The sequence below is a fragment of the Ctenopharyngodon idella genome, chromosome 4 (assembly GCF_019924925.1).
Source record: "Ctenopharyngodon idella isolate HZGC_01 chromosome 4, HZGC01, whole genome shotgun sequence".
NCBI classification, from domain to species: Eukaryota; Metazoa; Chordata; class Actinopteri; order Cypriniformes; family Xenocyprididae; genus Ctenopharyngodon; species Ctenopharyngodon idella.
Window position 1 is genome coordinate 28,016,395 of NC_067223.1, and position 10,062 is coordinate 28,026,456.

At 45.9% G+C, this 10,062-nt stretch overlaps 18 non-coding genes across 18 annotated transcripts; 15 read left to right on the top strand and 3 right to left on the bottom strand.

The window, feature by feature from the left end:
• Positions 1-840: 840 nt before the first annotated feature.
• On the top strand, positions 841-912 carry trnap-agg (transfer RNA proline (anticodon AGG)). The gene has a single exon. It is a non-coding gene; the product is annotated as a tRNA-Pro (tRNA).
• A 96-nt stretch (positions 913-1,008) lies between these two features.
• trnai-aau (transfer RNA isoleucine (anticodon AAU)) lies at positions 1,009-1,082 on the top strand. Its single transcript has one exon. It is a non-coding gene; the product is annotated as a tRNA-Ile (tRNA).
• A 96-nt stretch (positions 1,083-1,178) lies between these two features.
• trnaf-gaa (transfer RNA phenylalanine (anticodon GAA)) lies at positions 1,179-1,251 on the top strand. Its single transcript has one exon. It is a non-coding gene; the product is annotated as a tRNA-Phe (tRNA).
• Positions 1,252-1,356: 105 nt separating this feature from the next.
• trnaq-uug (transfer RNA glutamine (anticodon UUG)) lies at positions 1,357-1,428 on the top strand. The gene has a single exon. It is a non-coding gene; the product is annotated as a tRNA-Gln (tRNA).
• Positions 1,429-1,641: 213 nt separating this feature from the next.
• trnaq-cug (transfer RNA glutamine (anticodon CUG)) lies at positions 1,642-1,713 on the top strand. The gene has a single exon. It is a non-coding gene; the product is annotated as a tRNA-Gln (tRNA).
• Positions 1,714-1,863: 150 nt separating this feature from the next.
• Positions 1,864-1,936, bottom strand: trnaa-agc (transfer RNA alanine (anticodon AGC)). The gene has a single exon. It is a non-coding gene; the product is annotated as a tRNA-Ala (tRNA).
• Positions 1,937-4,078: 2,142 nt separating this feature from the next.
• On the top strand, positions 4,079-4,150 carry trnap-agg (transfer RNA proline (anticodon AGG)). Its single transcript has one exon. It is a non-coding gene; the product is annotated as a tRNA-Pro (tRNA).
• A 96-nt stretch (positions 4,151-4,246) lies between these two features.
• Positions 4,247-4,320, top strand: trnai-aau (transfer RNA isoleucine (anticodon AAU)). Its single transcript has one exon. It is a non-coding gene; the product is annotated as a tRNA-Ile (tRNA).
• A 96-nt stretch (positions 4,321-4,416) lies between these two features.
• trnaf-gaa (transfer RNA phenylalanine (anticodon GAA)) lies at positions 4,417-4,489 on the top strand. Its single transcript has one exon. It is a non-coding gene; the product is annotated as a tRNA-Phe (tRNA).
• Positions 4,490-4,594: 105 nt separating this feature from the next.
• Positions 4,595-4,666, top strand: trnaq-uug (transfer RNA glutamine (anticodon UUG)). The gene has a single exon. It is a non-coding gene; the product is annotated as a tRNA-Gln (tRNA).
• A 213-nt stretch (positions 4,667-4,879) lies between these two features.
• Positions 4,880-4,951, top strand: trnaq-cug (transfer RNA glutamine (anticodon CUG)). Its single transcript has one exon. It is a non-coding gene; the product is annotated as a tRNA-Gln (tRNA).
• A 150-nt stretch (positions 4,952-5,101) lies between these two features.
• trnaa-agc (transfer RNA alanine (anticodon AGC)) lies at positions 5,102-5,174 on the bottom strand. The gene has a single exon. It is a non-coding gene; the product is annotated as a tRNA-Ala (tRNA).
• A 2,142-nt stretch (positions 5,175-7,316) lies between these two features.
• On the top strand, positions 7,317-7,388 carry trnap-agg (transfer RNA proline (anticodon AGG)). Its single transcript has one exon. It is a non-coding gene; the product is annotated as a tRNA-Pro (tRNA).
• Positions 7,389-7,484: 96 nt separating this feature from the next.
• trnai-aau (transfer RNA isoleucine (anticodon AAU)) lies at positions 7,485-7,558 on the top strand. The gene has a single exon. It is a non-coding gene; the product is annotated as a tRNA-Ile (tRNA).
• Positions 7,559-7,654: 96 nt separating this feature from the next.
• trnaf-gaa (transfer RNA phenylalanine (anticodon GAA)) lies at positions 7,655-7,727 on the top strand. Its single transcript has one exon. It is a non-coding gene; the product is annotated as a tRNA-Phe (tRNA).
• A 105-nt stretch (positions 7,728-7,832) lies between these two features.
• Positions 7,833-7,904, top strand: trnaq-uug (transfer RNA glutamine (anticodon UUG)). Its single transcript has one exon. It is a non-coding gene; the product is annotated as a tRNA-Gln (tRNA).
• Positions 7,905-8,117: 213 nt separating this feature from the next.
• On the top strand, positions 8,118-8,189 carry trnaq-cug (transfer RNA glutamine (anticodon CUG)). Its single transcript has one exon. It is a non-coding gene; the product is annotated as a tRNA-Gln (tRNA).
• Positions 8,190-8,339: 150 nt separating this feature from the next.
• trnaa-agc (transfer RNA alanine (anticodon AGC)) lies at positions 8,340-8,412 on the bottom strand. Its single transcript has one exon. It is a non-coding gene; the product is annotated as a tRNA-Ala (tRNA).
• Positions 8,413-10,062: the final 1,650 nt, after the last annotated feature.

Below are 10,062 nucleotides of genomic sequence, written 5' to 3' on the forward strand. Positions count from 1 at the left end.
TTTCACATAGCCTACCTGACTGAAAGAGCTCATTATTATGCAGGTCATTAGCTGATTATGTGGATCTTTTGTCTTCTGAGGTGTGAATCGCAGCATTATTCATGAAGATTCACGCCTCCGCGCATACTGTGTTTCTTGACAAAAAGTGTGTTAGAAAATGTAAATCTCTCTATTGTTTTATATGAACGAGTAGGCAGGATTTTTTGTTTTTTCAATAGCCACGCATAAACGTTATTCCTCCAGAAATACAAACATGTACGTACATGTTGTTTACATATTATGGTAGCCAAGTTCGTGCTGAATACAGTGTGATGACACTTTTGCCATTAATATCTTTATGAACAACTAAAAAAAAAGCACAAACGTCAGGGCATGTCAAAACTTCTCCAGGGCCCCAAAACAGCCTCAGACTCCAGAGGGTTAAAGTCTAAAAGACATCTGGCTTTTTTAGCTGTTCTCCCTAAGCACTGGAAGAGTCTCCCTCTTCACCTTAGGTCCACCCTCACCATTGGCATATTTTTAATCCACTCAGAAGCCCACTGCTCTTGTTTTTTAAATGGGCTTCATCATAAATAATCCACTTGGCTATCAGGAGATTGTAATTCGCTATCAGAAGTGAGTTCTGAGGTCAGGAAAGCCTGCACCCACGAGGAACGTTACAGGGTGAGTACTCCCAAACAACCTTCATTACAACTTCAGTTTGTTTTTGCACAAAAAAAGCCTCACAATTTGTCTTGGCATTGTTTTTGTCAACGTGTTTTGGCGATGCTCATTGTGTCTTGGGCCATGCAAAAACAGCCATGTTGGCGGCCAGGCAGCAGCAGGAAGGCGGTCGGTGTCGGCTCGTTGGTCTAGGGGTATGATTCTCGCTTAGGGTGCGAGAGGTCCCGGGTTCAAATCCCGGACGAGCCCGTGCTTCGGCTCAGGTTTTAATCTCGCCAGCCTGATTAGTGTTACGGGCAATCAGGAGATTTCTGGGAAACTGGGCAGCAAGCCCTGTCGTAGCGAGGCCGGTTAGCTCAGTTGGTTAGAGCGTGGTGCTAATAACGCCAAGGTCGCGGGTTCGATCCCCGTACGGGCCAACGTTTTGCTCTGTGGGGACCTTCAAGCTTTGCGCTTCTCGCAAGTGACCGACGGTCTCACAGAAATCCCCTCTGGCCAGAGCGCACACCAACCTGGCCGAAATAGCTCAGTTGGGAGAGCGTTAGACTGAAGATCTAAAGGTCCCTGGTTCGATCCCGGGTTTCGGCAGAGAAGCCACCGCTGCGTGTTTTTGGTCGAGGGGGTCCAGTGACCAAACGCCTCCACCTAGCCACATTGCTGCCCGCCTCTCAGACGTGCCGCTCAGAGAGCGGTGGTTCCATGGTGTAATGGTTAGCACTCTGGACTTTGAATCCAGTGATCCGAGTTCAAATCTCGGTGGAGCCTTTCTTTGATCTCTTTGCGGCAGGGCGGAGAAATACAGAGGCGTTGCGCAACTGCTAACGTAACTGTAAAGAGGCGGTGAAATTGGCATTCTCAAAGCGAATCGGGGAAACATGGGCTTAAACGGCAAAGCCTTCACTGGCTCTTTGCTATGCCGCTTCTAGGCTGAATGACTTCATCCTCCGGGGCTCGGCGAGCAAAGGCGACTCTCGCCGCGGTTCCATGGTGTAATGGTTAGCACTCTGGACTCTGAATCCAGCGATCCGAGTTCAAATCTCGGTGGGACCTGCTTTTGCCACGAATGTGAGCAGGACCCCGTCCGAAAAACCTTTTCGTCAGCAGCGAGCCTCAAGAGCTCATCTAGGCAGTGTCCCATCGTGCCGTAAAAGCGCAGACTGTCCCATTGGGGAAGTGAGCGTAAAAGGGCAGGGCCCCAGCTGGAGAATGCGGGCATCGATCCCGCTACCTCTCGCATGCTAAGCGAGCGCTCTACCATTTGAGCTAATTCCCCTGGACGGCAGAGCGAAGGTGTCCATCGCTCTCAAAGGCACCGGCGAGGAGCGACCCCTAGCATGTGTGCAAGCGCCGCGGCGGGATTTCCATTGGGCACAAAGAAAAGAGACCCTATTTCCTCTGTGCTGGTGACTGGCTACTGTTTAGTTGTAGATTTAAGTAAAAGATTGTGCTTTCATCTTTAAGGCCCTTCTTGGTCTTAATCCACAATGTGTGCGTGGACGCTCAAGACGCTACCTCTAGGGTCACTCGGGTTGTGCAGCCGACTTCTCCTCTCTGTTTCCCGCTCTGGCTGAACTCTCTGGAGTCGGGAAACGCGCCGGCGCTCTTTGCAGGATTTTTTTCACATTGCAGCAAAACAGACTAAAAATACTCCGTCATTTTTTGTCATAGAGACATCAGTAATATATCAATTGAAACTATAGAATATCTTCTTTTATTTGCGTACACTCCGAGTAAAAACAAAATGTTGTGCTTTTTGCAAAATAAAGAAAACTAACATGAGGCGTGATCTGTCGTCTCCCTCTGAACGAAGTCCAATCTGATAGTTCTCAGAAAATGAACTGTAACTTAGTGAATACTGATCACAAAAAAATTAGACTTATGTCTAAAGAAACTTTGGAATGTCAGGTTTTAAATCGTGTAAGTCAAATGGAAAACAGATATTCTCTGTTTATGTAATCTGTATGAAAACAGAGCCATGTCAGACGCCCGTGACTCAGCTCATTATCCGCTAATGCGGCCACGCCCACGGAGCTAGCGCTATTCAGACACGCGAATTCTGAGGCAATACTTGTACACACGGTCGCAATCGTGTATTTATTGTCTTCAAAAGTGTTTATCTGCATGTTATAGCCATGGTTAGCGATCTCTGGAAGCCTCTGTTGGTTCCTGGAATGTCACATGGCCTGTTCTTCTTTAGAGTAATTTGTGGACTAAAGGTGCACAGAGCGCCCTCCGGCTGCAAGTATGAATTGAAAACACAGTATCCAGTGCTCCTAGCGATGACAATAAATACTGAATAAATATTACTCCTCTGTATAGAAAATTGACATAAACATATGAGAATCCATCAATATTTCTCCAAATGTGCATGCTTTTAAGCTAAAAGCCTATATGAAATGCCATAGAGGTAACATGACTGTTCAGACACTTTGCATCACAGAAATACATTATATTTTTAAAGGTTATAATAGAATACCTTTATTTTAAATTGTAAAAATATTTCAAAGGATTGGTGTTGTTTCTGTAAGTTTGATATACAGCACGGTGAGCTTGAGACATGATCACAGAGGGGTTTTTTCACATAGCCTACCTGACTGAAAGAGCTCATTATTATGCAGGTCATTAGCTGATTATGTGGATCTTTTGTCTTCTGAGGTGTGAATCGCAGCATTATTCATGAAGATTCACGCCTCCGCGCATACTGTGTTTCTTGACAAAAAGTGTGTTAGAAAATGTAAATCTCTCTATTGTTTTATATGAACGAGTAGGCAGGATTTTTTGTTTTTTCAATAGCCACGCATAAACGTTATTCCTCCAGAAATACAAACATGTACGTACATGTTGTTTACATATTATGGTAGCCAAGTTCGTGCTGAATACAGTGTGATGACACTTTTGCCATTAATATCTTTATGAACAACTAAAAAAAAAGCACAAACGTCAGGGCATGTCAAAACTTCTCCAGGGCCCCAAAACAGCCTCAGACTCCAGAGGGTTAAAGTCTAAAAGACATCTGGCTTTTTTAGCTGTTCTCCCTAAGCACTGGAAGAGTCTCCCTCTTCACCTTAGGTCCACCCTCACCATTGGCATATTTTTAATCCACTCAGAAGCCCACTGCTCTTGTTTTTTAAATGGGCTTCATCATAAATAATCCACTTGGCTATCAGGAGATTGTAATTCGCTATCAGAAGTGAGTTCTGAGGTCAGGAAAGCCTGCACCCACGAGGAACGTTACAGGGTGAGTACTCCCAAACAACCTTCATTACAACTTCAGTTTGTTTTTGCACAAAAAAAGCCTCACAATTTGTCTTGGCATTGTTTTTGTCAACGTGTTTTGGCGATGCTCATTGTGTCTTGGGCCATGCAAAAACAGCCATGTTGGCGGCCAGGCAGCAGCAGGAAGGCGGTCGGTGTCGGCTCGTTGGTCTAGGGGTATGATTCTCGCTTAGGGTGCGAGAGGTCCCGGGTTCAAATCCCGGACGAGCCCGTGCTTCGGCTCAGGTTTTAATCTCGCCAGCCTGATTAGTGTTACGGGCAATCAGGAGATTTCTGGGAAACTGGGCAGCAAGCCCTGTCGTAGCGAGGCCGGTTAGCTCAGTTGGTTAGAGCGTGGTGCTAATAACGCCAAGGTCGCGGGTTCGATCCCCGTACGGGCCAACGTTTTGCTCTGTGGGGACCTTCAAGCTTTGCGCTTCTCGCAAGTGACCGACGGTCTCACAGAAATCCCCTCTGGCCAGAGCGCACACCAACCTGGCCGAAATAGCTCAGTTGGGAGAGCGTTAGACTGAAGATCTAAAGGTCCCTGGTTCGATCCCGGGTTTCGGCAGAGAAGCCACCGCTGCGTGTTTTTGGTCGAGGGGGTCCAGTGACCAAACGCCTCCACCTAGCCACATTGCTGCCCGCCTCTCAGACGTGCCGCTCAGAGAGCGGTGGTTCCATGGTGTAATGGTTAGCACTCTGGACTTTGAATCCAGTGATCCGAGTTCAAATCTCGGTGGAGCCTTTCTTTGATCTCTTTGCGGCAGGGCGGAGAAATACAGAGGCGTTGCGCAACTGCTAACGTAACTGTAAAGAGGCGGTGAAATTGGCATTCTCAAAGCGAATCGGGGAAACATGGGCTTAAACGGCAAAGCCTTCACTGGCTCTTTGCTATGCCGCTTCTAGGCTGAATGACTTCATCCTCCGGGGCTCGGCGAGCAAAGGCGACTCTCGCCGCGGTTCCATGGTGTAATGGTTAGCACTCTGGACTCTGAATCCAGCGATCCGAGTTCAAATCTCGGTGGGACCTGCTTTTGCCACGAATGTGAGCAGGACCCCGTCCGAAAAACCTTTTCGTCAGCAGCGAGCCTCAAGAGCTCATCTAGGCAGTGTCCCATCGTGCCGTAAAAGCGCAGACTGTCCCATTGGGGAAGTGAGCGTAAAAGGGCAGGGCCCCAGCTGGAGAATGCGGGCATCGATCCCGCTACCTCTCGCATGCTAAGCGAGCGCTCTACCATTTGAGCTAATTCCCCTGGACGGCAGAGCGAAGGTGTCCATCGCTCTCAAAGACACCGGCGAGGAGCGACCCCTAGCATGTGTGCAAGCGCCGCGGCGGGATTTCCATTGGGCACAAAGAAAAGAGACCCTATTTCCTCTGTGCTGGTGACTGGCTACTGTTTAGTTGTAGATTTAAGTAAAAGATTGTGCTTTCATCTTTAAGGCCCTTCTTGGTCTTAATCCACAATATGTGCGTGGACGCTCAAGACGCTACCTCTAGGGTCACTCGGGTTGTGCAGCCGACTTCTCCTCTCTGTTTCCCGCTCTGGCTGAACTCTCTGGAGTCGGGAAACGCGCCGGCGCTCTTTGCAGGATTTTTTTCACATTGCAGCAAAACAGACTAAAAATACTCCGTCATTTTTTGTCATAGAGACATCAGTAATATATCAATTGAAACTATAGAATATCTTCTTTTATTTGCGTACACTCCGAGTAAAAACAAAATGTTGTGCTTTTTGCAAAATAAAGAAAACTAACATGAGGCGTGATCTGTCGTCTCCCTCTGAACGAAGTCCAATCTGATAGTTCTCAGAAAATGAACTGTAACTTAGTGAATACTGATCACAAAAAAATTAGACTTATGTCTAAAGAAACTTTGGAATGTCAGGTTTTAAATCGTGTAAGTCAAATGGAAAACAGATATTCTCTGTTTATGTAATCTGTATGAAAACAGAGCCATGTCAGACGCCCGTGACTCAGCTCATTATCCGCTAATGCGGCCACGCCCACGGAGCTAGCGCTATTCAGACACGCGAATTCTGAGGCAATACTTGTACACACGGTCGCAATCGTGTATTTATTGTCTTCAAAAGTGTTTATCTGCATGTTATAGCCATGGTTAGCGATCTCTGGAAGCCTCTGTTGGTTCCTGGAATGTCACATGGCCTGTTCTTCTTTAGAGTAATTTGTGGACTAAAGGTGCACAGAGCGCCCTCCGGCTGCAAGTATGAATTGAAAACACAGTATCCAGTGCTCCTAGCGATGACAATAAATACTGAATAAATATTACTCCTCTGTATAGAAAATTGACATAAACATATGAGAATCCATCAATATTTCTCCAAATGTGCATGCTTTTAAGCTAAAAGCCTATATGAAATGCCATAGAGGTAACATGACTGTTCAGACACTTTGCATCACAGAAATACATTATATTTTTAAAGGTTATAATAGAATACCTTTATTTTAAATTGTAAAAATATTTCAAAGGATTGGTGTTGTTTCTGTAAGTTTGATATACAGCACGGTGAGCTTGAGACATGATCACAGAGGGGTTTTTTCACATAGCCTACCTGACTGAAAGAGCTCATTATTATGCAGGTCATTAGCTGATTATGTGGATCTTTTGTCTTCTGAGGTGTGAATCGCAGCATTATTCATGAAGATTCACGCCTCCGCGCATACTGTGTTTCTTGACAAAAAGTGTGTTAGAAAATGTAAATCTCTCTATTGTTTTATATGAACGAGTAGGCAGGATTTTTTGTTTTTTCAATAGCCACGCATAAACGTTATTCCTCCAGAAATACAAACATGTACGTACATGTTGTTTACATATTATGGTAGCCAAGTTCGTGCTGAATACAGTGTGATGACACTTTTGCCATTAATATCTTTATGAACAACTAAAAAAAAAGCACAAACGTCAGGGCATGTCAAAACTTCTCCAGGGCCCCAAAACAGCCTCAGACTCCAGAGGGTTAAAGTCTAAAAGACATCTGGCTTTTTTAGCTGTTCTCCCTAAGCACTGGAAGAGTCTCCCTCTTCACCTTAGGTCCACCCTCACCATTGGCATATTTTTAATCCACTCAGAAGCCCACTGCTCTTGTTTTTTAAATGGGCTTCATCATAAATAATCCACTTGGCTATCAGGAGATTGTAATTCGCTATCAGAAGTGAGTTCTGAGGTCAGGAAAGCCTGCACCCACGAGGAACGTTACAGGGTGAGTACTCCCAAACAACCTTCATTACAACTTCAGTTTGTTTTTGCACAAAAAAAGCCTCACAATTTGTCTTGGCATTGTTTTTGTCAACGTGTTTTGGCGATGCTCATTGTGTCTTGGGCCATGCAAAAACAGCCATGTTGGCGGCCAGGCAGCAGCAGGAAGGCGGTCGGTGTCGGCTCGTTGGTCTAGGGGTATGATTCTCGCTTAGGGTGCGAGAGGTCCCGGGTTCAAATCCCGGACGAGCCCGTGCTTCGGCTCAGGTTTTAATCTCGCCAGCCTGATTAGTGTTACGGGCAATCAGGAGATTTCTGGGAAACTGGGCAGCAAGCCCTGTCGTAGCGAGGCCGGTTAGCTCAGTTGGTTAGAGCGTGGTGCTAATAACGCCAAGGTCGCGGGTTCGATCCCCGTACGGGCCAACGTTTTGCTCTGTGGGGACCTTCAAGCTTTGCGCTTCTCGCAAGTGACCGACGGTCTCACAGAAATCCCCTCTGGCCAGAGCGCACACCAACCTGGCCGAAATAGCTCAGTTGGGAGAGCGTTAGACTGAAGATCTAAAGGTCCCTGGTTCGATCCCGGGTTTCGGCAGAGAAGCCACCGCTGCGTGTTTTTGGTCGAGGGGGTCCAGTGACCAAACGCCTCCACCTAGCCACATTGCTGCCCGCCTCTCAGACGTGCCGCTCAGAGAGCGGTGGTTCCATGGTGTAATGGTTAGCACTCTGGACTTTGAATCCAGTGATCCGAGTTCAAATCTCGGTGGAGCCTTTCTTTGATCTCTTTGCGGCAGGGCGGAGAAATACAGAGGCGTTGCGCAACTGCTAACGTAACTGTAAAGAGGCGGTGAAATTGGCATTCTCAAAGCGAATCGGGGAAACATGGGCTTAAACGGCAAAGCCTTCACTGGCTCTTTGCTATGCCGCTTCTAGGCTGAATGACTTCATCCTCCGGGGCTCGGCGAGCAAAGGCGACTCTCGCCGCGGTTCCATGGTGTAATGGTTAGCACTCTGGACTCTGAATCCAGCGATCCGAGTTCAAATCTCGGTGGGACCTGCTTTTGCCACGAATGTGAGCAGGACCCCGTCCGAAAAACCTTTTCGTCAGCAGCGAGCCTCAAGAGCTCATCTAGGCAGTGTCCCATCGTGCCGTAAAAGCGCAGACTGTCCCATTGGGGAAGTGAGCGTAAAAGGGCAGGGCCCCAGCTGGAGAATGCGGGCATCGATCCCGCTACCTCTCGCATGCTAAGCGAGCGCTCTACCATTTGAGCTAATTCCCCTGGACGGCAGAGCGAAGGTGTCCATCGCTCTCAAAGACACCGGCGAGGAGCGACCCCTAGCATGTGTGCAAGCGCCGCGGCGGGATTTCCATTGGGCACAAAGAAAAGAGACCCTATTTCCTCTGTGCTGGTGACTGGCTACTGTTTAGTTGTAGATTTAAGTAAAAGATTGTGCTTTCATCTTTAAGGCCCTTCTTGGTCTTAATCCACAATATGTGCGTGGACGCTCAAGACGCTACCTCTAGGGTCACTCGGGTTGTGCAGCCGACTTCTCCTCTCTGTTTCCCGCTCTGGCTGAACTCTCTGGAGTCGGGAAACGCGCCGGCGCTCTTTGCAGGATTTTTTTCACATTGCAGCAAAACAGACTAAAAATACTCCGTCATTTTTTGTCATAGAGACATCAGTAATATATCAATTGAAACTATAGAATATCTTCTTTTATTTGCGTACACTCCGAGTAAAAACAAAATGTTGTGCTTTTTGCAAAATAAAGAAAACTAACATGAGGCGTGATCTGTCGTCTCCCTCTGAACGAAGTCCAATCTGATAGTTCTCAGAAAATGAACTGTAACTTAGTGAATACTGATCACAAAAAAATTAGACTTATGTCTAAAGAAACTTTGGAATGTCAGGTTTTAAATCGTGTAAGTCAAATGGAAAACAGATATTCTCTGTTTATGTAATCTGTATGAAAACAGAGCCATGTCAGACGCCCGTGACTCAGCTCATTATCCGCTAATGCGGCCACGCCCACGGAGCTAGCGCTATTCAGACACGCGAATTCTGAGGCAATACTTGTACACACGGTCGCAATCGTGTATTTATTGTCTTCAAAAGTGTTTATCTGCATGTTATAGCCATGGTTAGCGATCTCTGGAAGCCTCTGTTGGTTCCTGGAATGTCACATGGCCTGTTCTTCTTTAGAGTAATTTGTGGACTAAAGGTGCACAGAGCGCCCTCCGGCTGCAAGTATGAATTGAAAACACAGTATCCAGTGCTCCTAGCGATGACAATAAATACTGAATAAATATTACTCCTCTGTATAGAAAATTGACATAAACATATGAGAATCCATCAATATTTCTCCAAATGTGCATGCTTTTAAGCTAAAAGCCTATATGAAATGCCATAGAGGTAACATGACTGTTCAGACACTTTGCATCACAGAAATACATTATATTTTTAAAGGTTATAATAGAATACCTTTATTTTAAATTGTAAAAATATTTCAAAGGATTGGTGTTGTTTCTGTAAGTTTGATATACAGCACGGTGAGCTTGAGACATGATCACAGAGGGGTTTTTTCACATAGCCTACCTGACTGAAAGAGCTCATTATTATGCAGGTCATTAGCTGATTATGTGGATCTTTTGTCTTCTGAGGTGTGAATCGCAGCATTATTCATGAAGATTCACGCCTCCGCGCATACTGTGTTTCTTGACAAAAAGTGTGTTAGAAAATGTAAATCTCTCTATTGTTTTATATGAACGAGTAGGCAGGATTTTTTGTTTTTTCAATAGCCACGCATAAACGTTATTCCTCCAGAAATACAAACATGTACGTACATGTTGTTTACATATTATGGTAGCCAAGTTCGTGCTGAATACAGTGTGATGACACTTTTGCCATTAATATCTTTATGAAAACTAA